Genomic DNA, 25,548 nt, shown 5'->3' with positions numbered 1-25,548 from the left:
ACGTCACTTCCTGGAGATTTGAAATTATTCCTGACAAGGACTCAGGGTTCTGAATCTGTGGTGAGGGCAGTCAAAAGAAGCATTTTGCTCCCTAATATGACAGTACAGGTCCAAAACCAACTTGAGTTGTAAGGTCGTATATAAAATGTCAAAGATGAAATGCAGTAATGCTGGTAATGGTAGTGGTACCAAACAACTCCTTGACAGCTTTAATTCTGACAAGAAAGGAATATTTGAGCTACCGGTATGTACCACTTCTAACATCTTCCACCCAAATGTCTCAAAATTAGTTAAAATAGTTGGCAACTAATATTTGGTAAGTATTATGTTCGCTTTACTGAGGCAAGGAATCTGAGATAAATGTAAAGAGTTTACATGTCAACTAAATATAACTACAGAAAAAATGTGAAATAATGTCCCACATCCAAAATGAAATTAAATTAATTATAATGTATTATTTAAAGGCAACTACAAAGGCATAGTTGGCTCCTCCAGAAATAGAAAAAAGGGGTGGGGTTTTGTCTGGAAACATTTAATTTTAGATAGAGGGAACCTTTGTTCAGTCATGCGAGTCCTGATTATGGTTTTGCGGTAGCAGCCGGCAACGTTCCTGTTGTATATTTTTAGTATTTTACTTTTTCTCCACTAGATGTCCCCGGCATGTCACAGTGCGTTCGGCTGTCACTGATGGTATCTTAGTAATCTGAAAGGGTATATACTTCTTTTGAAGTGCCTGTTATTAAGATATCATGATTAATGACTTTCACTCCAGAGTTCATTTTATCTGGAAGATTAGCAAGACACAGATCCTCAAGAACACAATAATTTAATTCTCTGCTTAAGATACAGCAGCTTCCCAATTTAGGAAGCAATTACGAATCATGTATGCTTTCTTCTCTGAAAATATTTAAGCAATCAAAGCCCTAAAACTAACGAAAATCCTTGCAGTAAAAATCCTTCTATATCAAAAGGGAAGCCTTAGCAGGTTTTTTTTCCTGTTACTCCATTACTTTCAAAGGATGTGTAACAGTTGCACAGACCCATTCACAGTTGACTGAGCTAACAGCAGGAGTCTTGCTTAATTTGTGCTTTAATGGATCTTTAAAGTAAGATGAGAGCAAAATCTGGAATGATCACAAATATCATTTTAAGCCTTTCCCACCTCCCCAGAACGGCCCCTGCAAGAAAACATAGGAAGCTGGAAACAAAGCTGTAATATTACACTCTTAAAGCAGGTAAGCTGAGCTAGAACTAATCTTGCAATACTTTGGCTTTGCTGAAAATGCAGTAAACTTTGTGAAGCTTTCGGGTTTTATGGGCACTCAGCTGTAAGTGCTACAACAGCAGAACAGTGCAGTGGAGGGCTCTGTGATCCTTCCTTTCAGGGATGCAATAAGGATTTCTAAAAGGTGCCAGTGGGTCTCCAACTGGAAACACTCTAGCAGCATGTCTCTAATTCTCAGGGCATCAGGTAAAACGTTAGCGCTGTACAGATGAGCAGTTCCTGTCCCAGAGAGAAAACACAACCCCAAAGCAAGTACTCAGAATGACCTTTTACTCTGCAGCTCACACACATCCTTGGAACAATGGTAAACACTGGCTGGGGGTCCACAACCTCCAGTGGTTTCACAGCACATCAGCAGAGCCATCAGGGCTTACAGCAACAATAAAAGGCATAATTGTGCCAATACTAACAAAGAATAGATATAAGAAACGGTGAAACAAAGCCAGGTGCTCTTGTTACCAGCATTTACTACACATATTTAGGTATTTCAGTTTCCCGAACTCAAGTGAGATGCTATTTCCTACCAGAAACGGGCTTTTTTGTCTTTTTTTTTTTTTTCCTTTTGTGTAAAAGGCTTTAAAGAATTTTACACTCAAAAACCAGCAGTCTTAAAAGTTAGCTGGCTGATAAGGCTGCTGAGAGGCTTTTTCTGATTTTTTTATGAACAGGAATCTTGGAAGGCTTGTGCAAGGTTTGCTTTTGGAAAGGCAATTAAGTGCCTAATTTTCAGCCTGTTCCTCTCAAAATAGTTTCCTCTGTAGCCCAGACGATCGGTGCTGTCCCAAAAACTAGTGAAACAACAACAGTACAAGATTCAGGAAACCAAAAACTGAGCAGTCAAGAGTGGAATAAAAGAGAAAAACTTTCTGCTGTTTGCCTTGTCTTCACTAACATGTAAGCAAGGAAGGGATTTCCCCACGCCAGGGCAAAGCTTCCTCGACCCAGTTACAGCGGCTTTCTGGTCCCCTCACGCATCAGCGGGAGCTGAGCATCAGGCCCACGAGACATTCTCGATTGCTGTCATTTGCAGCAGCTTGTGCCTGGGGTTGGCTACTAACGCCTCAAGAATCAGCCTGGATTTTCACAATCTTAAAACTTTTCCACACCTCCCCACTCAGCTAGCCCCACCACTGGGGCGGTGGGCGCCATGTGGGCCAGGCAGAGCTGAGGCCTGGGGTGTTTTTGGTGTCTGGCCACCCCAGCGCTGAGGCAGGGCTGCCATTCTGCTGCTGCGCTGGGCCGGGCCTGGGAAGCCACCAGCCCCACCACCTGCCCCTGCCCCCGCTGGTGTGGGGACCAAACTCCCGCCTCACCACAAGCCTTTTCTCCAGGGGAGAACTAGGCAGGGCAGCCTGTGCCTGCCACGTCCAGCTGTGGGTGAGCAGCCTGAGGGGCAGCAGGCGGCCCTGGGGAGGAACGGCCATGCTGCTGCCCCGCCATGCGCTGGAGACAGCACTGGGCACCTGGGGGCTGCGGCGTCCCCTGTGCCTCTGCCATGGCGGGGCCAGGCTCCGGCCTCCTTGCTGGGCCGGGGACAGCAGCCAGGGCAGGCTGTGCCGCATGGGGCAGCCGGCACGGGGGAGGCAGGAGTGGCAAGATGACACAAGGACAGTGAGGCCGGAGTCATTTCTGTTCTGCTCGCCCTGTCTCACCAAACAGGGTGGCTTCTCCCACCCACAGCAACACGTAGCCCTGACTGCTCCTTGCTTAGGCAGAGAAATCAAACACAAGAACATCAGTATCACAAATACCTTATAAATAAGTAGCCAACGTTGGCCCTGGTTCTTTGTGTTTCATCCGTTTTTTAACTCGGCCAGCTAGAGTGGTGTGTATCCTCTTCTGCTCACAAACAGCTGGAGGCTGCACCTTGTGAAAGGTCTACATGCAGCAGAACTAGTTTGGTACTTCTTCACTTAGGCCTCAAGCAAATTAAGCCAAACAAATTGCAGTACGTGGGCAGGGCATTAGGCCAGAAGTCTCAAGAGCCTGCAGTGGAGTTTTACTGCTGTCTTCCCATGTCACCTTCACGTCCCTGAAGAGCTGCCTGCCTGAGCATCCCCATCTCAGAGATAGTGCTTGACTGTCCTAACTCTGTGGGAGTGTGTGAGAGAGTACCAGCTTCTAGGTACTAATGTTTTTTATACATTCCGCATGCTCGTTGTATCTTATAAAGGCTGACAAAATCTCACAGAGTGAGGTAAGTTACCACGGAGTTAAGGTTTCCCTGAATAATGTACAGAGGTTTACTTTTACCTCCTCTATACCCTAAAATTCACAAAAGCATCCCAATACCTCCAAAACTGACAGCTGAGGAGGTCTGTGATTGGCTAGATTTTCTTCAAAACTAGGACAGAGTATCTGAATTGACACAGTGCAAAATTTCTCTGACTTTTTTATGGCAGAAATACCGTTCAGTGCTCAAGATGTAATTTGCTCACAAGGGATGTTTGACAATGTAAAAGGAGAACATTTCCTCCCTAAAGTTCACATGGCAGGCTGAATAAAGCTCTCTGGGAGTTCCCCTTCTACAGACTTCAAGCAAGGGCAATATCACCAAATATATCAGATCATCTGTTTTCTTCTACTCTTTCCTGTCTGCAGACAGAACTCCTCTTTGATACCCCATAAAGTTTGTCTGGTGGACAAGGTAAAAATCTCAGTTTTTCTTTTTGTCATATGCCGCATTCATAAATTTTTCCCTCCTGCTTCCCAACTTCTCTGCTTTGACATGTCCCTATTAGAAAACCATATGCTTTCTCCATTCCTGAAATGTCCTGATGTCATAAAGCAGAGAAAGTTCATTGACTACACAAGCCCACTCATTATCCTCTTCTACAGTGTTGAGCTCTGCCTTATTTAACCTTCTCATCCTTTTCCAGACTACATTCATCTTGCTGAAAGTTCATGTGTGGTCTAAGCTCGCCATCTAGGCTCCTTAATGGAGACTTAGAAAATTATTCATTTCATGTCTGTTTTTAAACTTCAGAGAATAAAATTACTCACCTAGGAAGGAGTTTTTCTACTTCCCTCCTCCCTCTCTCTCAAGAGGAAGTCAGGACAACACGTTTAGACTGAACGTTTAACATTTCTTTAATGAAAATGAGATAGAATGACTTTCAGTCCCGCTTACCAAAAGCTTCCCCCAAGTAGCTGCTTTCCCCATCCAACTCCTAGTATTTTTTGAAATTGCAAAGGCTTCTCAAGGAGCCTCAAAAGGAGTCATGACATGATTTATAAGGCTTGCTAAGCAGTTGATCCACTGAGCCAAAAAAGGACTGGAAACTATATAGTCTTCTTTCCTGGAAAAGGTTAGTGTTGCCCACCATGTCTGTGCCTCTGCAAAATACGGGATGTTTGGAAAAACAGGATACATTACTTCCAAGAACCTCCACCATCTCATCACTTCACCGCTCAAAAATTACAAACTGGAAACTGAGAACACACTAAGTTAAGATGCACTCTCAAAAAGAACACCCAAATTACTGTAACTCAAGATTCTATGCACAAGCCAAATATCTAACACCGTAATGAGTTTGAAGTTACGCACAAACTGACAAACATCTATAGCTCCAGGATACCGTATGAGGAACTACCAGTATGAGTACTGTTTTGTATGCATATGTGACACCTAGGTGCATACAGGCCTAAGATTTATTAACCCTTTCCTGCAGGAGACTTACACAATGTTTTACTGGATCCAGACCTCAGGAAATAGGACCAGGTGGTCTGTCCTTACAATTTGCTGAACCAGAATTTTTTTTTTCTTCTGCAGAGGCAGTTAGAAATATCATTCACACTTAGCGATTTTTCATTTAACATCTTTAAACAGCATAAACAATTGAGATAAAAATATAAATATAAAAATGCAAAGAAGATAGTAAATATTTTGTTATATATATTTTTGTAATAAAAAGTCATGTTTCATCCCGTATAAGCACTCATATAGAGAGTGTTTTGAGAATTCCCAACTATACTCATAAATTGTACATTATCATAAAGCCTTCTAACTACACAAGGCTAGTTTGTAGAATCTGTACTATTCTTGTGGTTAAAAGCAGTATAATGTCATGATATTATGAGGCATTAGTATATATGAAGACACAGAGCTCAGATAGGATTCCACAGTTTTATGTATCTTTGTATTTTTTTATAGCTGTTACCGTTCTTGCAAAGTAAAACTCAGAAATATTTGCTGTGCCTAGAATTTTAATAAAGTGTTCAGAAAAGTTGTTATTAACACAACCTGATAAATGGTCTGAACCAACATGCTTTCTTCAGTGAAATGTAATACTTTTCCCAGAACAGACAGTGTTCCTATCATAAAAATAATAAGTGCAAATTCAGGAAGATTCTTCATCTGTTGTCCAGAATAAAGTTGGTAAAGTTATTGTGTTACATGCACTCTCACTCTTAACTATGTGTTTAGGTGTTGGGGAAGCTGAAGCATTCTGAATAGTAATTTCTGGATGAAATACTAATTTAAATTTATTTAGCTTTAAAAAATTAAATTTCCCTTAAAAGTTCAATTTCAACAGGTACGTTAGGTTACCTTGCTAGGAGATCCTTCTGCATGTAATTCTCTCTTCTAACATAAAAGCTGCCAAACCATTCAGATGTTCTGCTAGACCTTAGGCAGGTCTCAGACCCTGTATTAAATCATTACAGTCTAGGAGCACACCTTTAAAAGATGCTCATTTTACACATTTTTTTTTCTTTTTTTTTTTGATGGAGATTAAAATATTCCCAAGAATTAATAGCAGTGAAGAAGAATTGTCAGTAATCCTCTGGGGGTCCCTAAAAGCAGTCCTCAAAGACAAAATAAATGCTTTTCTGAAAGGCATGGCACTGGGCAGAGAAAACCCTTATGATCCTTTGGGATCATAATTGCACATTTTAAGGAATGCAACACAAAAAAATCCACAGGAATACTGCTAAAATCTGCGAAGTGCAATAGAATAGAATACCAATAACAACAACAATAACAAGAACAACAACTGAAAACTAACTTGAGAGATGTATAAAAATCAAACTTGGGAAGGATGGTGTTAACATTTTATCTGAGGGAGTAGCAGCCCCCTACACAAGCCCACTATTTGTTGTTGTCTATTTGTTGTTGAGTAAACCAACAAAGGCCATAGAGCTCCAGGTTTTCCTAACTATCAAGGAATAGGAACACAAAATAGCAGCATCTCATGCCTCAGCACAGAAATACAGAACTGCCTGATTACTGTCGCGTAACATCAGCACCTCTTGGACAATTGCTGGGAAAGTGGAATAGTAAAATACTTACCACTAAACCCTTTAGCATTCACAGAACTCTACTCACTACTGAAAAATCTCTACTGAACTCTACTATACTGAAGAGTATAAAGTAGCCAGCATTACAATCATAAGATAAAATGTAAAAAACCAACATTCATCTACTTTTACAGCAGACCATATAGATTAAAATGCATTGCTGCAGAAGTACTTCAGGTAGCAACTGTTCAAAAACCATCTTTATCAAGGGGAGTCTCTCCAGCTGAGATTCAGTTCAAGATTAAGAGACAACAGTTTGGGTGCCTATATGTAGAAATGCTCACTGTGTTAGGTATCTAAGCTGCCACTACAGTCAGAGGGTATCAAGGCAGCAATCAAAGAGCAATTCAGTTCACCTTGGAGTAGCTGGGCAGTTGAATCAGTCTACAGGCATCTCTGACAGTATTGACCAGATCTCCATTGAGTTTAAAGGAGTTTGGACAGCTAGCTAGGTGTCTGAACCCCAAAACAAATCCCATCTTTCTAAAGGATTTAAAGCGTGATATTATGGCACTGTCCGAGTACAGCAGTTTCATTCTGTTCCAACCTGTTTCCTCTAGGATTCAGCCCGGTCCCTGGCTTGGAAGAACAACTTAAATGCTGCACTCCAACTAGGATATGCAATTGCTGTTCTTCTACCCTTTGTGTATTTGACAGGATATATTATTTAATTGAAAGATCATATGCTGTGATTTTTTCCTACAAGACTGTTTTATTCAGTGCAGAAGCCTGATGGTACATGTAATAAAAGGAGAATATCAGGCACAGAAAAAGAGGACACCGGACACCTATTTGAGATCTCCTTCCACAGTTATCATACGATTTACAGAATCTTGTTCTGGAGTATTTATCATGTTATTTGCCATTATATTCCTCAATGATTACTTCTCTCTCTCTCCACTTCTCTCTCTCTTTTTTTTTTTTTTTTGGGGGGGGGGGGGCAGGAAAATTATTTGATTTCTTTTCTGTCTTTGATTTTATTCCAGATCACCCTGAGAAACACTTTTCATGTAGAAGCTGCATACCTCAGTCCAGCCAGAACATTATCAAAAACAGATAGGAAGGAATTGGTCTGTGAGGCATTCTTACTAGAAATCACTGACTTCAATGAAAAATCACAGTAGTCACATTGAGAGAAGCATGAAGACAGCCCTAGCAGTGATTTCTTATATTAAAAAATTATGATAGTGCTCCAAGAACTGTGAAACCAAGCTTTCAGGGACCTCATCAGTCTGCTGAGGCTGAAACCTACAACCCACAACTTCCAAGGAGACCACATTATGTCTTAAAACCAGGCCACAGCTCAGCTGGAAGCTCCTGATATAGAAAGCAAGTAATGAGTAGTTTGATCTCAAAGCCCACTGACTAACACCACGAGAGGGAGGGGTCAAGGTCTTGGGACCCCACTCAAAGGCCTACTTATGTATCATGGATTAAAACATCAGCAGAGAAATTGTACAATTGACTTAGGTAGCAGGGACTAGACGCCACTGTTGCAGCCAGGAAAACCAGATTTCTGAACCCTGGCCAGAGACACTGCCCTTCCATAATTTATAAAATGCATTTGGCTCCTACTCTAAAGAACTTCAGTAGCTTCTGCTGTATCAGAATGATTTCATAGAGGTTTTCTTAATCCCTTTTTCAAGTAAATGAACACAAAGACCTATAAATAGGTTTCAAATTACTGTCTCTATCATACACAGTCATAGAGGACATGAAATCTCCTGGGAGTTTGATCTGTGTTAATTAAATAAAACAAAAAAATCTCCATAAGGTCTAAAGCATGCTTAATGAATTAACATGGAGGCCCCGTTGAGCAAAAGCCTTTTAAACTCCAGTGAAATAAATCAACTCACATTTTATTATTATCCACTTAAATTTAATCTGTCGCTTTATATCATGTGAAACCACAGTTTTTCATAAATGCTAATTGAAAACATTACAACCAGAAATCTTCTTCTAAGGGGCTTATACCAAGTGTGAATATTGATGCGAAGAGATAGGCCTGTTTGTCCTTATGCATGAAAGATGGTACTTTCGCTATAATAAACTGTACTTGAGAAATCTGCTGGGAGTCAGCACAGATGCCTAAAAAAATTTGAGACAGGGAGGGGATTCAAAAAGCACCACTTAAAGGAAACCGGTACTGCCATTTCACTGATGCAGTGCCACCAGTTTTGAGGAACGCCGTCACACTTGAACAACAAAAAGCTGGATAAAAGAAAACAAGCTATAACAAAAATTAAAGCATCTCCTCATTGGAATCCTTAGAACCCATACATATTGAAGCCGATTTAGTGATCATCTATAACTTCACCCATGAGTTATATATGTAGGGGAACAGTGGTGCTTATAGGAAAACAATGGAACTGAGTCTGGTAGGATGCTCAGAGCACTCTAGTGAGTAACCCTACTAGCAAGCTGCAGGAAGCGAGGGAATTCACATGCATTCTTTAGCAACTGGTTTTACTCTGCCAAATTTTTTCCAAGCATGCACTGAGGAGAACAGGCACATGATTGCTGCCAGATTTTCTGCTCTTAGATCCTAAACAGGATGGCAGATTAGTAGGAAGAAACATGAAAAGTCCACAGTTTAAGAAGCTGCTTAAAGTCCATATAAGCAGCCTTTAAATCTTGCTTTCTTTATACATTCATCTGACCTGTTTGTCTTGCATATACAGAATATTTTTTTTATTATTTTTTCCTGAAGATTTTCAGACTAATTAATTTCCCAACACTTCAGCATAAATCAGAAACAACATTAGAGCCTCCTGCACAAAATCATAGAAATAACAATTTGAAGGGTCATCAGGAAATCACTTCATCCATTCCCCAGATCTGCTGTGATAAACTGTACCCACATCATTCCTGATGGATGTTCACACGCTCTGAATTTTAAAGGATCCAAGTGGTAGAAATTCCTTCACAGAAAACCAGGCACTTCTTAGTAGAGCACATGTGGGCCTTAGCAGAAATCAGTTTTTTCTGTTACCTGTTTAGTAATATCTGCTAAATCAGAAATCACTTACTTTATTTCGATATTCATGTCATGTTTATGTTATATATTAAAGTATATGCATATATACATATATAATATTATATATTATATAATAGCATAGTTCTGGTTATAATCTTTACAGTCATATTTGTATTTATAACACAAAAATTCTCCTGGCTATTTAATTAGAAAAATATGTCTCACTATTAGAAATGGTAAGAGTTTTTTTGAAGCTGCACACCATAATTTTAACACAATGACTGCTTTCTTTTAATCTCAAGTATGCTAATTACCAGGGCTGCAATTCTTCAAACAATATTATTCATCTATAAACGACAGTTGCTGTCTAAAAAGAATTTACATTAACACATACCACAACATAGAATAAATAAGCTAAAGTTTACCAAAAAAGGCTGGCACCTATTACTGGTAAATGTGATGGTATTTTACTCATTTGAGGAAATTCAAGACAACTCTGAGTCACTCTCGCTCACATGATGTTCAAGTGCCCACACATGAAAAAGAATGTACACAACTTTTTACCCCACAGACTTTACACCTCAAATGTCTTAGGTGCTTTCACTCTAGTTTCACTTTTTCTCAATATAACACTCCGAAAATGAAATCTTGCCAACATGGGATCATATCCTTAGACCTGTTTCAGGAGGCATCGTTGGCTCAACCATTCCATCACAGGATTTTTCCTCCATCAGGGGATTCCTTACATACTTTTGAGCCACGATATTGTCTTTACCCTTTTTCCTAAAGCTTAGTCAGAATGGGAAAAGCAAAAAATGAAGGAGCACTGCTGTGGTATCTGCAGTTACAAAAATAGCTTCCAATGAATGGGCTAGAAACAGGACAGTGGAAAAGTGACAAAAAGCCACCTTTGTCACCTCTCTCCAATTTTGTGTCATAAGCAGGTGAGAAACTTGCGGAGACAGAAAAAATCATAGCAGTAAACCAGAGTATTTAGGAGGGGAGAAAAACAAGTCATTTCTGAAAAACCAGTACTCAAGTTCTCTCTTATTTTCAGGACTGCTCAGAAGGTGGCGGGGGGGGTGGGTGGGAATCAACATATTGTGCAGCAGCAGAAATAATATGGTAAAGAAGGAAAAAAGCCAGATAAGGAGGAAAAAAACTAGAGAAAACAATGGGGCATTTCCAGACTTAGAAATCTAACTATGGGTATATTCATTTTAAAAAAGCCAATGGGAGTCTTTAGGCAAGAACAAAATAGTGATTTCTAAAATGGCAGAATAATGGGGAAGTGGCAAACTGAAAAAAAGCCACAAGTTAGGGCAAACATCGAAATTGCCCCTAAGCTGTAGTGAGAAAACCAAACTGGCATGGGTGATTTCTCAGTTACTAACAAGGGAGTGATCAGTAGACAGTTACTCTATTGGGGTCACAGCACTGAAAAATCCCCATCAATTTCCACATTGGGTAGGAGGCACATGCAACATGCTCAGGATCTAGTGAACATAGTCTCAGATTCAACAAAATAAATGAAACCACAAAGAACATGGAAAAATTCATATTCGATCAGAAAGGAGAGTGACATGCAAGTGCCAGGCTAAATGCTTTACATTAGAAAATTATTCATATCTTTATTTATGAAAACTGAGTGTAAAAAGAAACCAAAGCAAAATGGTAACATTAAAATCTGACATATAAGATAAACCTGTCTTGTGCATACGTTCATAGTTTATCGTGATATTATTTTATTGGGTAACTCAGGCAACAGCTTTGCATTTAATGAACACTTTTCTAGCCATTGCTACTCTATGTTTTTCACTTTTCTATCTTATCACCCAACAGCCTTAGTCTTACTAAGAATGTGGCACCTTATTTTTTCATATATCCTCAGATAAGCAAGGCAAATGCAGAAACTTTCTGTGTTAGGCAGTAGAAGTTAGAGGGAAAAGAGTCACAAAGGTCCCAAAACTACAGTGAGTCATTTGGGCATGACATAGAGAAAATCTTACAAGAATTTTGGCTAGACAAAAGTAGCAAGGAAGAAACACCATTCTGGAATTCAAAAAGTCATGAAATCAGACAACCTTCTTAAAGCTACAGCAGGTTTTATTTTTAAATTAGCTGTATACATACTGCATTGTATACACGTATGTGGATTGTATACACATTCTGTGCATGTACACCTATATATTGCCTATATGCCTATGCAGTTCCAGGTACTCCATCTACATCACAGCTTGGGTGACACTGGACTCTGCACTTACACAATGTGCACACGCACAAAACGAGTGCACGCAGCACAACATCAGTGCAAGCTGTGCCTCCGGAGCCATGGCGTGCACATTTAGGGGCATCTCCTCCACAGGAAAGTCAAGCCCTTGGATGCAAGACAGACATTTCCTTTATGGAGGCCAAGGCTCCAACTTGGCCAGAATAAGGAGGAAAAAACCCAGATAAATCAATAGTTTAAAATAAATAATAATATAAATTAGAAATACTATTTTATACAATTTGTAAAATTATAAATTCATAATACTGTATACAATTATGTACTTTATATTAGTTTAGCATAATTTATTAAGTATAATAATGTAATTATAATGTATATAATTAATATCAGGAGTCTTCAACTTGCACAGAAGGAACTGGTGGAGAAGCATAGTTGCATTTAAGATCAATGAAAAAGGGCATGCATGGTCTCCTTTTTAAGCATCACATGTTTTGCAATATGTTGAAAGAATATAGATCCCCCTTTCTTTATATCTAAAAATACATAGTGACATTTGAAAGAAGGAAGTGTGGTCCAAATATAGATGTGGGAGATTTCAGCGTTGTCATCCTGTGCTGCTAAAAACTGTCATAAAATTACTGAACACCCATTGTTCCATATATGCAGAGCCATTACCAGAAACTGAGCAATTATAGGACACTGTGTATTTTCCATACATTCAGGGCATGATTTTGATGTCTTTGCTCATACTTAAAAGTGCTTTACTTCTTGAGTAGCTCCATTTATGTCAGTGGTAGCACTCATGCAATACTAATAAATGCATTCTACAATTTCATTACTTCTTAATAGTTCTTTACTGTTCTCTTCAAATGTAAGTAAATATAAATACATCCTTCCATTTTTGTGGGTTTATTTTTGACGTTTTCTTTCAAGGATAAATGGACAGAAAAAAATCATCAGTATATTTTTAGCAGAGTAAAATAGTAAAATGGTTACTTCGAAACTTAGGTAAATCACAAAAAGATAATGGTCTGCAGATAAATTGAAAAGCTAAGATTTTTTCTATTAATTATGATTATTAATTGAAAAAAATGTTCTAAGTGCTTTGGAAAATATGAGACAAGTGACTGCCATTAGGAAAGAAAAAGTGTCTTAGATTTTTGAGAGCCATTCTAGCATTTTGTGATAAATTGCTGAACGCACCTATTTCTATATGACATCTAGTTGTACAGACACCTCAGGGGCAGTAGCACATGAATAAGCTTCCTACCTCCATCAGATTTGTAGAATTTGAACACCAATAAAACATCAGCTATGGGGGTTCTTTCTTTTTTTAATAGACTTTAAACATAAATTGACCATAGAAGGGATGAAAAAATCAGGACCTGGTTACCTCCTTAGTGTCAGAGATTTTAAAGAACACACTGTCATCTCATTTTTTTTCTCAGTCTTTCATCCAGCTTCCTTTTTCTTGGTTTGAGAAACCTCTGACAGCCTGTCAGAGAGGAGATTACTTTCCTACTACCTTGCACCAGGCCAGCTATTCCAATTAGAAAATAAAGTTCTGGATCTGTCACTGTGCTATTCTAAAACTTCTGACAAAAATCAGCAACGATGATGCAACTATATTGTCCAATGCCATTTATGCATACTTCTTGCAATCGAGAGGTGAGAGGAAGTCAGTGTGAAAGAGTTTAATTGGGTGTGAGATCGTGACGTTACACCAAATTCTACATCTTTCCAAATCCTGTACCAGATTTGCTGCTCTGTCTTTCATCAAAAGCACAACAAAAAGCCAAGAGAAGAGGGATCAAGGCCGCTAAACTATTCTTTCACCTCCACACATTGGGTTTTGCATGGCTAGAAATCTTTCCTCTAGAAAAGCATGACCCCGAGGGAGGCACCACAGCTTGAACAGGACGAAGCCGTGAGTCTTGACCCAGCTGCAGGATACACCAGACAGCAGGAGAGGGACAGCCACCGCTGCCTCTCCTGTCTCTCTTCCCTTTGCCCTGCCACAGCACAGATGTGGGGATGCACAGCTGGAGCACAGGCAAGAAGCTGCTTCAGGTGAGGGCATCAGCCAGCACCAACAACTGATGAGTGCTGCACTTGCACACGCTGCTGTAACAGTGATTTTTTAGCAGCATGCAGCCAAGAATACGTTTCAGCCAAGAACAGGAGACCTGTGCCTAAACTTAGTCCCAGTCTCATGAAACACTACAATAGCTGGGTAATAACATCGATGTACGCGGTATATCAAATGCAAAATTTTACACAGAATCATGAACTTCACAGCATCTTTGAAAAACAGATAAACACACTGGTATTAGTGTTACTCTTCCCCTTTACACATTAGTTTTCTCATTTCATTAACCCTTCAAACTATGATAGAAAGCGGTTTATGGTAATTAAATGTCTTTTGCTGTTTGTTCAATACAATGATCCCCAACCTGTTCAGAATGTTACTGGGCACCACTGCAATAACAAACATATAATTAAAAAATATTTTAGTTCTCACAGCTCACTGCCATGAATTTAAGTCTTGATTTTTTTTTTAAATAAGTAATATATTTCTATCAGTAGCATCTGCTTTCTTGTTTCTATTTCCTGAAGAAATATTCTGAAAAACGTTACCTTCAGTAATGCTGCAGGCACATGATTTGCTGTATGTATTTTCTGTATTGGCTTTTCAGACACAAATCGTGTTCTCCTTCAGTTCTAAATGAGCGACTGTGTCTCCCCTTAGACAAGGTCATGCTATATAAACCAAAGTCGCTTCCTCTTTTTCACAGAAAACTCATTTCCTATTTATTAAACAGAAATGTTAAGCTGTGACTAATATAAAAGCCTAACTATAACTATTTTGACTACTCTCAGCCTCTCAGAGATATTTCACAAGATTACTTTAAAATAAGAAACACCAGGTATTTCTAAAATGCTGTTCCTCTAGCATAATTCTACTAAAGAGGCTATGAAAAATGCTGCAGTATCTTCTAGTAAGTGTCCAGCACTGCATATGATAAAAAACCAAATACATGTATTTAGTCTGATGACTAACAATACTATTCAATATCAAAAGCTAAATGAAAAAGAGCACAGATGGTAACTATTTTCTTGTATGGTCAACGGCATTTAGAAAAAATGAATATATGTAAATATTTTAACATTGACTTAAACTATGGGTATGATTTCTCTCCTTATGCAGTTTAAGCATTCCAGCAAATCAATACACAATTTGTATTACATTTCGCAGACTATAATATTTTATAGATTTTTTTGGTAATATTGTGAGTATATTTGATAAGCACTGTGATGGTTAGATTCAGAAAATATCATGTGGCATTTTATTATTAACACTCAGGAAGCAAAACGTATTTCCTGTCCTGAATATGGTTCTGAATCCAATTTTTATTCTATTGCATTTGGTATTGAAATGTATTTTTTGTCTATAAGTTTTAGATGTTTTTCTGACCCATACAGGAGCTTTTAGGAAATAAACTCTTTATGTCAAATCTCATTTCATCATTAATGTTGCATTTATTGTACACAAAGATGGCATCTTTGAATGGAAAAAGTACTGTTCGCTTCATGGAGGTTTACAAATCATTTATTCAGAGTTTGAGGCAGTCTCTTCCAAAGTTGTTGTGCATATGGTTTTGCCTTGGGCCTGTTCTTTTTGCGTAAGAAACCTATTTACAGGCAAAATTTTTAGGATTTTTTTTTGTCTTTGTTTAGAATTCTAAGATGCACTTCAATGTATTCAAGATGTAGTCAGCTCTGGATGTTTCTGAGGTACATGGGCTTCTTTGAAAGATCAGGTGTAGTATGATCAGGCCAAATTCATACCTGTGAAGTATGTTGTCACGTTAGAAAATTTCTGATATGTAGATGTAGGAACCACCATCTGCAGGTAATTGAGTGCTCTTCAGAGCCTCAGACTTTATAACTTCTGAGCTTAGTGCATGCTCATAAGTAGTAACATATCTGTCCAGGAAATCTTCCACGCAAGTGCTCCTACTCTTCCTGTAAATAAGGATCAACATTTAGGTTTTGACATTCCTAACACCTACACACAACTTCCAAATCCAAAGGACAGGCGTATGTAACTACGAAGTTCAGCAACTCTGTCCTCACATTTGGTTTCTAAATTCTTTACTGTAAGCAGTTTGCTTGCTATTTCTGAGTCTTGCCATTGAAATGCAAGTGAACTATATACACATTGACAGTTTACAAAGTGTTGGCACCGCTGTTAGTCCGGCCAAAACCCACAGCCCTTTTGCTGGCCGAGAAGCCATACTGATACCTCACGAGCATACTGGAACCACCTGGGTTCCTCCCGCCCCTGCTGAGAGAGCACTGAAGGCCACATTCCCATCTTAACATTAGGCATAACAAAATCTGATCAAATGTGGGTTATAGACCCTCAGGATGTCATTTTAGTTGATTTCCACCCACGCTACCCTTCACTATACTCCCACAGTTTCATTATATTGCTTCACTTGAAATTCCCTGACTAGATACCCTGCTCCCCACCCACGCATACAAATGCTGCACCTCAAGATGCCGTTCAGTTCACACACTCTTGTGAAGGAACTTTAAGGGAAAGCGTTCCTCCCCAAAATCTCCCTTTTCCATAGTTTAACTTCACTGCCGAGTAAATCTTCATACCACAACAGCTGTCATGGGAAGCTGAAGAGTAGTAACAGCAAACGGCAGAAACTGGTAAGTCGCTGTTAATAATAGTTAATAAATTTATTCTTTGTAATGAATACAACCACTTTTCGTGTCCAACCCTTCATTCAGCATCAGTAGCAAAATCTCCTAAGCCTTTAAAGATGAACCAGACCTTCTAGCCTGTAATATTACATACAGTCTGCTGTGATAGGCCATTCTAGAGCATCCTCTAACAGCCAAAGCTTCTGACCACTTTGTGTCTCTCCAGAATTTTCAATTGTCTTGACAGTCATGCTGAAGTAGGAAAAAGGAAATATTACTGGCATTTTAGCTGCTATCTATTTTGTTATGGGAAGTTTTTCTATGCTTCCCTACTTTAGTTAATGGTTACTTCCTCTTTATTCGATATGACTAATTTATAAACTAATAACAAAGTAGTTCTTGTTAGAAACTCCCAGGAGGTGTTGCTGCAGCAGATGCTTGAGTTTAACTGCTGAGTCACTGTGTCATCTGATCATTGCAAAAAAGAACTTCTGAATTTACAGGTTTATAGCAAAATTAAATCAAAATCACTAGATAGGATTCTTTATTCTGGATCTATATTTGTAAAAAACTACTGTAAAGCATTCAGGATTAAGAAAATTTACTGCAGACCTTTACAGTGGACTGTCACGATCAGTAGGACAGAGTGTCTGAGCTTCCTATCCACCACCCAGCAGGACTGCATGTTCCTGTCACCCTGGAAGCATCCTTATGCTAGAAAATAGTTTTTCTTAGAGTTCAGATGCAAAAAAACCTCCAGACACACAGCCTTAACTGACAGTCCTCAATGTAGAGAAACATCATAGGTTGTGTAACATTTTTTGATACTCATTTCATTAGCAATCTATGCAGAGAGAGATATTAACTTATTTTTTAAAGCTAAATCAAATGCATAGTAACGACAGTAAACAGGAAGATGGAAATGAATAAAACAATATGATTGCCAAGACAAGGAGATGACCAAGATGGCCTCTGTCCCTCCTAAAATATCCATAAGAACATGAAATTCAATACAGATATTGCAGGCTGGGTGCTGTCACAGGCTGTGTCCTCAGGAGAGAGGCAGGCAGAGGGGAAACTGAGGCAGGGGGGTGGGGAATAGAGAGAGACAGGAATATAACCTGCAATATCTGAGCATTGCCAGTAGTACCTACCAGTCCCCGCTAATTATATGCTTGCCCTAGGCAAACTAGTTGTTCCACTTTCCCCTCAAAGATGAAAACCTAATTTCACCAATGATGTCCTATATAGGTTCCCTTGACTAATATATGCCCCATATGTACTCTCAACTGATTGCCTGCTATCTGAATGCACAAACTATCCAAGTCTGGGAGAAGAGGGAACCAAGCTATAAGGGAAAAATTAGTCATTTTGTGTTGGAGCACAATCAAACTAGTAGGTTGCAACAAGGCTTTACCGTTGGTCAGATTCTACTGTCTGTGCTGTAGCTCCTTCCTCCAGAAGTGAAACCACACTGCTCCTCCTCCATCTGAACCCCTCTCTCACCATCCTCAGGGCTATTTAACCACTTAGTGGGAACGAGCTACACCTGCACATCATCCATGTCAATCAACCCACTGCCGCTGAGGCAAGGCCACAGCTGCATGTTATCAGTGCTAATCAACCCACTGACTTCATTCCTCTACAATTTTGTACTCAGGCAATTCTATCTTTGGTCATGTATCAAGAAGAAAATACTGAATGACAAACAATAAATTATGTCACAAATTAAAAGGTTTTTCTTTGTGGTAAATAACTGCATGTCATGCTAGAAGAGGAACAATATTTATTTCTTCAAAGTCAAAAGGAGAGATTCTTGGAGTGAGAGCTACACAGTGACATACATGTTGTCTTATTCTGTCGTGCAATTTTATTCGTGATGCTTATCACGTGACAGACATACTTTTAAATTCCCTGAAAAAAACACCTGATTCCTGCAATTCATACAAGTGAAGAACAGCTGCACACAAACCACCTACCCCACTGCACCTTCCTTTAAATGAGTAGCCAGGTAAAGAAATGGGAGAACATTAAATAGAAGAAGATATTTCTATAACTAGCATGAGGTCCATGATCCTTTCAGCTCGCTGGGTGTATTCGATATGGGCCTTACTGAGTGAGAGTCTGGCAGCTTTCCTCTGGAGACAACAACCTCCACTGCTTCCTAACACCACTGTCCTCAACAGGCACAACCTGCTGCAATGAGGAAGACCGTAAAAATGCAGAGTGAAAAGGCTTAGGGTTCTGGCTTCAGTAGCGAACTGACACAGGGAACAAGGTGTTACGTACTGAAAGATATGTTGGAAGAAGTCACTGCTGCGGTGTGCATTGCTCCAAGCCCCAGCAGTAGCCATCCCTAACCCACAGTCAGCCACTAGAGGGAATGCGTACATTCTAGAATCATTAACATAGGAAAAACAGATGTTTGCACTTTCCTAATTGTTTGTATTCCTTTTAGAATTCTTTTATCAAAATTGTCATGTACGTAATGATTCTGAAATGTGCTCTACTGAGCCATTTCAAGTCAGAGAAAGTACAGTATTAAGGTTTAAGTGAAAGTGAAATTCCTTGAAGTAAAAAATTGTTACCTGCAATTCAACTTTTTGCAACCCAGCCTGCCTCATTTTCCTTCAGATTTGCAGAAAACCCCAACAATATCACTGTTTCTGAGTAAATCTAAGTGAGAATTTTTCAAGGAACATAACCTAACAGAAAATGCTGACTCACTAAAGAATCATTTTTTTTCAGTAAGTTCCCAATTTCAGTCTCCATGGAATTTCCAGGCAGAGCAGAAGTGTGAATTACAATACCGGAGAAGCAGCTCTCCCCTCCTTTCCAGCTTTCTTGCATCCCAGGTGAGGGGCACAATGAAGCAGCTCTTGGATAACACTGAGTTGGTCTATTTTTCAGAAGCTGTTTCAGTTTGCATAAACAAATGAGAAAACTTATTGAAGCAGGATTTCTTTCCTTTCCTTATGAGGTGAATGCATTAACTAGAGGCAAATTTGCTACTCTGGAACCTGTTTCTCCAAGAAATTCTAGTTTCTGGTTTATTCCAAGACTACACAGGACTTTTTTAAGGTCAGAAACTTCTGTATAAAAGAAGATCTTGGCCCCTTTCAGCTTAACACTTCTTCATAGCTGTCACAAACAGTACCATGTTTTGGTTTATTTTCTTTGATGGGAAGCATACTTACAGAAATAGAAGAATTAAATTCTGCCTATAGCTGACCTTCTTTCCCTTTTACTTAAAAAGTCTGCAATTTTAAATCTGAGCTTGTCTGACTTACAGTTTCATCTGGACCAGTTACTCTTATGTTAAAACGGGTAGAAAATCATTACATGAGTATTTGCTTTTAAGATTTAAAAAGTTTTACACAGTCTTGACCCCTGGCCAGAGAGAAGAGCATTCCCTATGTACGGCGCTCTAGAGTATGTGGCAAGACTGGTATATCTTCATCAGATATATAAGAAAACTCCTTCAGCCATCAACAGGCAAGCCTAGAAATGTAAAACAGTATAGCATGTAGAGAGCTAAATATCTATCATCCAGACTGTTAATAAGGTTTTAAAGCTAGTAATTTAAAAGCTTAAAAAAAAATCCACAAAATAATTAATAGAAAACAGACAAAAAATATACATAAGCTGCAATTGATAAAATATAAAAATGTGTAATTGGGGTGGGGTGTTAATATCTGCTGAGAAGATTGACCTCTAAAGCACCAAACGAAGCAGTTAAATAAGGCAAAAAATATAGAAGTTCTGGGTTTTTTAATGCAATTAAAGAATAAAATTAAAAATTTGGACTAAGGACAGGCTAGGCTCTCACAAGATCATCTACACGTTAAGGAAAATAATTTTTTAAATATTCACGACAGTGTTGCATTACTTGTAGGAGAAAAATACTTCACAAACCCATAAGGTGGCAGCAAACCCCTTTTTAGTTGAGAGTGGGAACTTCTGTTTTGCACAAAGTTGGTGTTTTTGATGTGCTTCAACACCGCCCCCCCATAGTCCAATTAAAAAAAAAAACAAACACCACCAACCAACCAACCAACTAACCAAAAAACAGCTTAGTACACCAGTCACATACGTATTCCTCTAATTTTAAAAGTATTATTTCTCACCAGGAGCATCAGATGCTTTCATACAGTAAAACCAAATGTCATTTAAATCCTCAGGAAAAACAAACAAACAAAACAAACCCACCAAAAACAAAACTCCCACAATGAAAGGACAGAACGTGCCCCACTGTGAACTGACTGGTAACTTCTTTTCATGACAAACCAGCTGAGCTCGGTGCTCTGGCTATTGAATGAGAGTAACTAACAACGTGGCTTATGCAACGGTTCACTGTGACAAAATCCCCTTCGCTTACATTTTCACGTTACTGAGCCCCATGCCATTTTAATACTCAGGATCTCCAGAAAGCATATATTTGCAAGCAGCATGGAAAAATATGCTAACTTTTCACAGTCGTGTTTAAAGCTAAGAAATATCTCCATCTGTGCACTAGCTTGGTTCAGCGTCAGAAATAAACAAGCTGTATTGTACGTGAAATATTCTCATTGCTACTACAACCCAATGGCTGCAACATAGTGTCTGCAGTGCTGACAAGTCTGGAAGAGTCTTATCTACAAGCCCTGGCCTGTCTTTCAAATCTGCTTGATACTGGAAACAAAGTACCATGTGTTTGGGTTTCCCCAGATATATTTAATCTTTTTTTGCACTGAAAATGTGTCCAGGCAGAGTGAGTGGTGCTGTACATCTGTCAGGGGGTGCAAGGCACAGGATTACGGCTAGACTCCTGACCACGCAGAAATCCCAGACACAGTTACTCTGCGTATGCATTTCTAACGTCAGTACACACAGAGTTAGCCTGGAACTTGGGATTTTACACACAGCGGAACCTCTATTGCAATATGTTTGATTTTACACACAGCTGAATCTATATTGCACAAAGAGTCCCATAATTTCATGGTACTTTCTGATTCCATACAAACGCTAGCCTACAGCACCCACCGTACCTAGACCAAACTAACAAACACATGCAAAAAAGTCACAGTTCAGTGTACATATCCATTTTAATTTTGGTCATAACCTACACAAGCCTAACCCCATTACTGGAGTCTATATTTAACAGCAAGAGTTTGTTTCCTCGGTTTCCAAATAAAGGAGTTTTTTATGCTTGTTACCCTGGCAATCTCAGCCTGCAGTTTTGCAATCCAAGCTATGTTATAAGCTGTTCAGTTTGTAAAACAGCAAGAATGAAGGCTTGTATTTCTGAGTTGTTAGAGCCTTCCTTGGCTTCACCGACAAGCTAATGGATGAGTGACTTGTGGCAATCCATAACAGCGAGCCAAAGCAGCCTGCAGAACTAGACCTGAACTAGATCACACTGCCTCATAGTCTGCAGGATTTACAGCTACAACTTGAACAGCTGTCACCTTTTCCTTGCCTGTGACAGAGCGAGGAGAACTGAATCTGCTGTTTCCTGACCTTCTCACAGATGTTTCCTACTCCTCAGCCTCTCCTAACTTAGTTCTTGTACAGTTCAGTAGACACTGTTTTCCCTGCGTCTGCTTCCATAAACAATCACTGAATGTTGCATTTCGTCAGCTGAGACAAAAGAGGTCAGTGCGCGCCATGCTGCTACACAAACACCCAGTGTCAGGACATTCCTCTGACCTTCAAATATGGCATCCTTTTTTATTTGAATTTCATGCATTACTGTGAGTTTTTATGCTTTCCCGATTCTGTAAGATCATATATTACTCTGTCATAATTAATGCACCAAGATTAAATGGCTATGCATTAAATTAAAAGCAGGAAACAGAAAAAGAATGAAACAAGTCCCACATCTGCTCATTAAATTAGTATGATATCAGCTGTGAGCTAAACTTGTCAGAAAATTGAGCTGTTTTACTCAAGAAGATTTATCAACAAAGCTTTTACATGGAAGAACTGTGACCTTTAGTTAGCACTATACTTTATTCTTTGGACTATGTTCAGGAGCTAAACTAACTTTGACTCTTGGGGCAAAACAAAATAAGCAATAAAATATCTTCTCTATGTAATAAAGAAAAATTCTTTGGGCAGCTGGAAGATGTTAGTGCTTTAACACATACATATTTTGGGAATGGTTTAATGAACCATAAAAAAATACAGTGGTCTAATTCTGAAAAGTTTAATATATTAAATACACAAATATTTATACATGGAATAAAATCATGGTATGGGAAAGACATCTTCATTCAGCGCTTATTTAAAGATCTATGAATCAATGACAGGAATAAATTCTCCGATGTCATACAGTTATTCGGTTCCTTTAGAGCTAGAAACAGCTCTCAGGATTGCCTTCTTGGGCAATGGAAAATATGGGCCATTCATACCGCTACTTCTTATGCCAGCCGCTCCCTCATACCTTTCCCTTTTCTCCATGTAAGCTGTGACAATATCAAGCTCATTTACATTACCTGAACCCTTAGGAAAATTGAGCTTTTTAAGCAAGACGCATCTTGGAGAATTTTTTGTTATGTACTTTAGTCTAAATGATTGGTATGAACAGCACTGCTGGAGCTGGATTTCTTACCGCGGTAAGAAGTTATCAGCCTCACCTTTTCATTCCATTTCACTTTCTGAGATGTCTGCTGAGTTGTGCCAATTAAATTGTTTTCAGAGCCATGTAATAAACGAGGCTGCTGTGATCCCCCCCACATCAACGTGGGCACAGAAATATGCACATGGGCACAGCTAAGAAGGAAGGGACTTCTTTAGGGGAGTCAGTGGTGATTTAGATCTATCTCAAACTACAGCCTGGTGATGGTGTTTTGACAGCTTTGGCCTAAGCCAAAGGTGTCACAGTTCCCTCTGGTCACTTGTTTCCTCCCATCCCTTGATGCCAAAACTAGCAGAGTGAGCTAATTCCAAGAGGTAAACTTGCAGAATATGACCTTTGTCTAGGTTTCCTGCTGGCTTAGGAAGGCAAGAAAGTTCACTGCAGGGTCAGACCAGCAGAAAAGAGGTTGTAAACCCCTGAAACTAGGAGCCAGAAGGTGTGGGGCAGCTTCCTCCTAACATCAAGTTTGGTCAGCTTGAACTGATGTGGAAAGGGAAGTGCAAAGGGGCAGCGTTTCACTGGGAACAAGTCTGTGGCTTTCAAAAGGCAGGCAGTGGGTAGGGGTCAGGGGAAAGGCAAGCTGTTACCTTACAAAATTTTGACTGATTAGCTGGGAAGCTTTGGGGACCAACAGTTAAATGTAAGTGACTAACTGATGCCTATGATGTTATTTCTTTGGTTTTCTGCTTCACGTAAAAGTAATTACATTTTAATTTTATTCCATTATTTTGTCAAAGTGAAATGCAGCTTCAGTCCTTTAGTACTATGAAAGGGCAAAAGACCTTAGTATTGCTATCACTGATTCAAGCATTGATTAAAATTTGGGGGGGGGGCGGGGAAGGAGTTAAGCAGAATGGATTTGAGGAAGAAGAGGCAAAGAAACCAAAGTCATCTGTGTAAGATAAAACCCGCTGGCTAAACTCCTTTGCATTATGTCCACAGCTACATAAATCAAAATTCTACTGACTCGGCACCCAAGTTATCTTTGGGTCCTGTGAGTAACTTGGTTAAACTATTTGGTTAGGTTTCTACAACGCAAAGGAGCTTTCAAGGTTACTTTCTTCTGAGTTTCTACAAATAGTCTTGTGTTTGATGAAAAGCTCTCAAGAGAAACTCACATGCCTAATAACATCTGAGCTAGCCAAACTAAAAAACATTTCTTGGAATCCTATTTAATGGTTACTCCCAGAGAAGATGTTAACTTATACAGTCCTCCTGCCACCTTCGGCTCTCACCAAAGTCCAGAGACCCTTCCAAGCTCAGCTGTTCTGTGACTCCGTCAAAATGAGTTAAACTACTCCGGCCTCAAGGCTGCAAACACCACAGCTAGGGGTGATCTGACAAGAGTGTGATTAACTAAACATCAAGGACAAAAAGAAATTGCTGTCTCTGAATAACATCACCCTAAGCCTGGGGTCTAAGCAAGCCAGATGAATCGCCCACCAGCAGTACTTACTTCCTTCCATAGACTCCAAAGGGAGCTCACAGGGACTAGCTGTGACTCGTACGTTTAACTCCTACACATCTGGAACTGAATGATGAAAAGCTCTTGCTTAGTAATAAGAGACAGCTGTATCTGTCTTCAGAGGGACTACAACAAGTTGTGGACAACCCTGCAATCTGCGTTTATACCGGAGCAATAATCATGAATGGACAGATTTCAATTAGCCTCTGTTAAAGTGGGTACTATTAGTAGCAGCACTGCTGATACTCCACATACAGCTCCCATTGGTAGCTCTTTTCTCCCCTGTAGCTGGGTTTTGTTCTTTTATTTACTTATTCTGGTTTGGGGGTTCTTCTCTTTATTATTATTATTCAGATTGGTGCTTCTTGTAACTTCTTGTAACATCTACCAGTAACAGTGCTCTGACCAGGAGGTTGGAGTAGATGAACACCCTTCCATTCTGAATGATTCCGTGCAATATTCTTTTTCCCCTCCATCATTTGTAGGCAGTGACAAATCATGGGTAACTCTGAACGGGAGTGAATGTAACTGAGAATGGTGAGGCTCCCACTCCCATCCGTGCGAGCTGTTCCCTGGAAATCCCATCTGGCTTGCCACATTCATTTCTTACTTTTCTTTATAGGTGGGAACCTTAAAAACATTTAAAAATACAAAACATAGTATTTTGAGAACAGCATCACCTCCCCTTCACTGACCCCTGAGGCACACCAAGATTACGATCTGTGGTATTCTAAGATCTCACAGTAGTTTGATGATCTGCTTCTCACAAGATTCACCTTCCCTTCAAATGAGAAAAGAAAATAATGAATGATTTTTCCCACAGAAAAAAAATCATACCAAAATAGTGATGGCAGCCACGGCAGAATTTTATCCTTAGTTCTATTAGAATTTCAAAGCAGAAGGTATACTTGTGCTACACTATACTAAAATAGGGTTTACAATTTAAATCATAATT

The 25,548-nt window shown here is 39.4% G+C and overlaps 1 protein-coding gene across 3 annotated transcripts in view; it reads right to left on the bottom strand.

Moving 5' to 3' along the window:
• TFEC (transcription factor EC) overlaps positions 1-14,520 on the bottom strand; it is a 141,112-nt gene extending 126,592 nt beyond the window's left edge. For 2 of the 3 annotated variants that reach the window (XM_013303308.3, XM_013303310.3), the window contains exon 1: positions 14,428-14,520. The gene's annotated coding sequence lies outside the window, so the exon portion shown is untranslated. The remainder of the gene's footprint in view (positions 1-14,427) is intronic. The other variant, XM_055808531.1, reaches the window with a different exon arrangement.
• Positions 14,521-25,548: the final 11,028 nt, after the last annotated feature.

The sequence above is a fragment of the Falco peregrinus genome, chromosome 6 (genome assembly GCF_023634155.1).
Source record: "Falco peregrinus isolate bFalPer1 chromosome 6, bFalPer1.pri, whole genome shotgun sequence".
Classification (NCBI taxonomy): domain Eukaryota; kingdom Metazoa; phylum Chordata; class Aves; order Falconiformes; family Falconidae; genus Falco; species Falco peregrinus.
The sequence above is the reverse complement of the archived record's forward strand: the minus strand, read 5'-3'. Positions and strand labels throughout refer to the sequence as shown.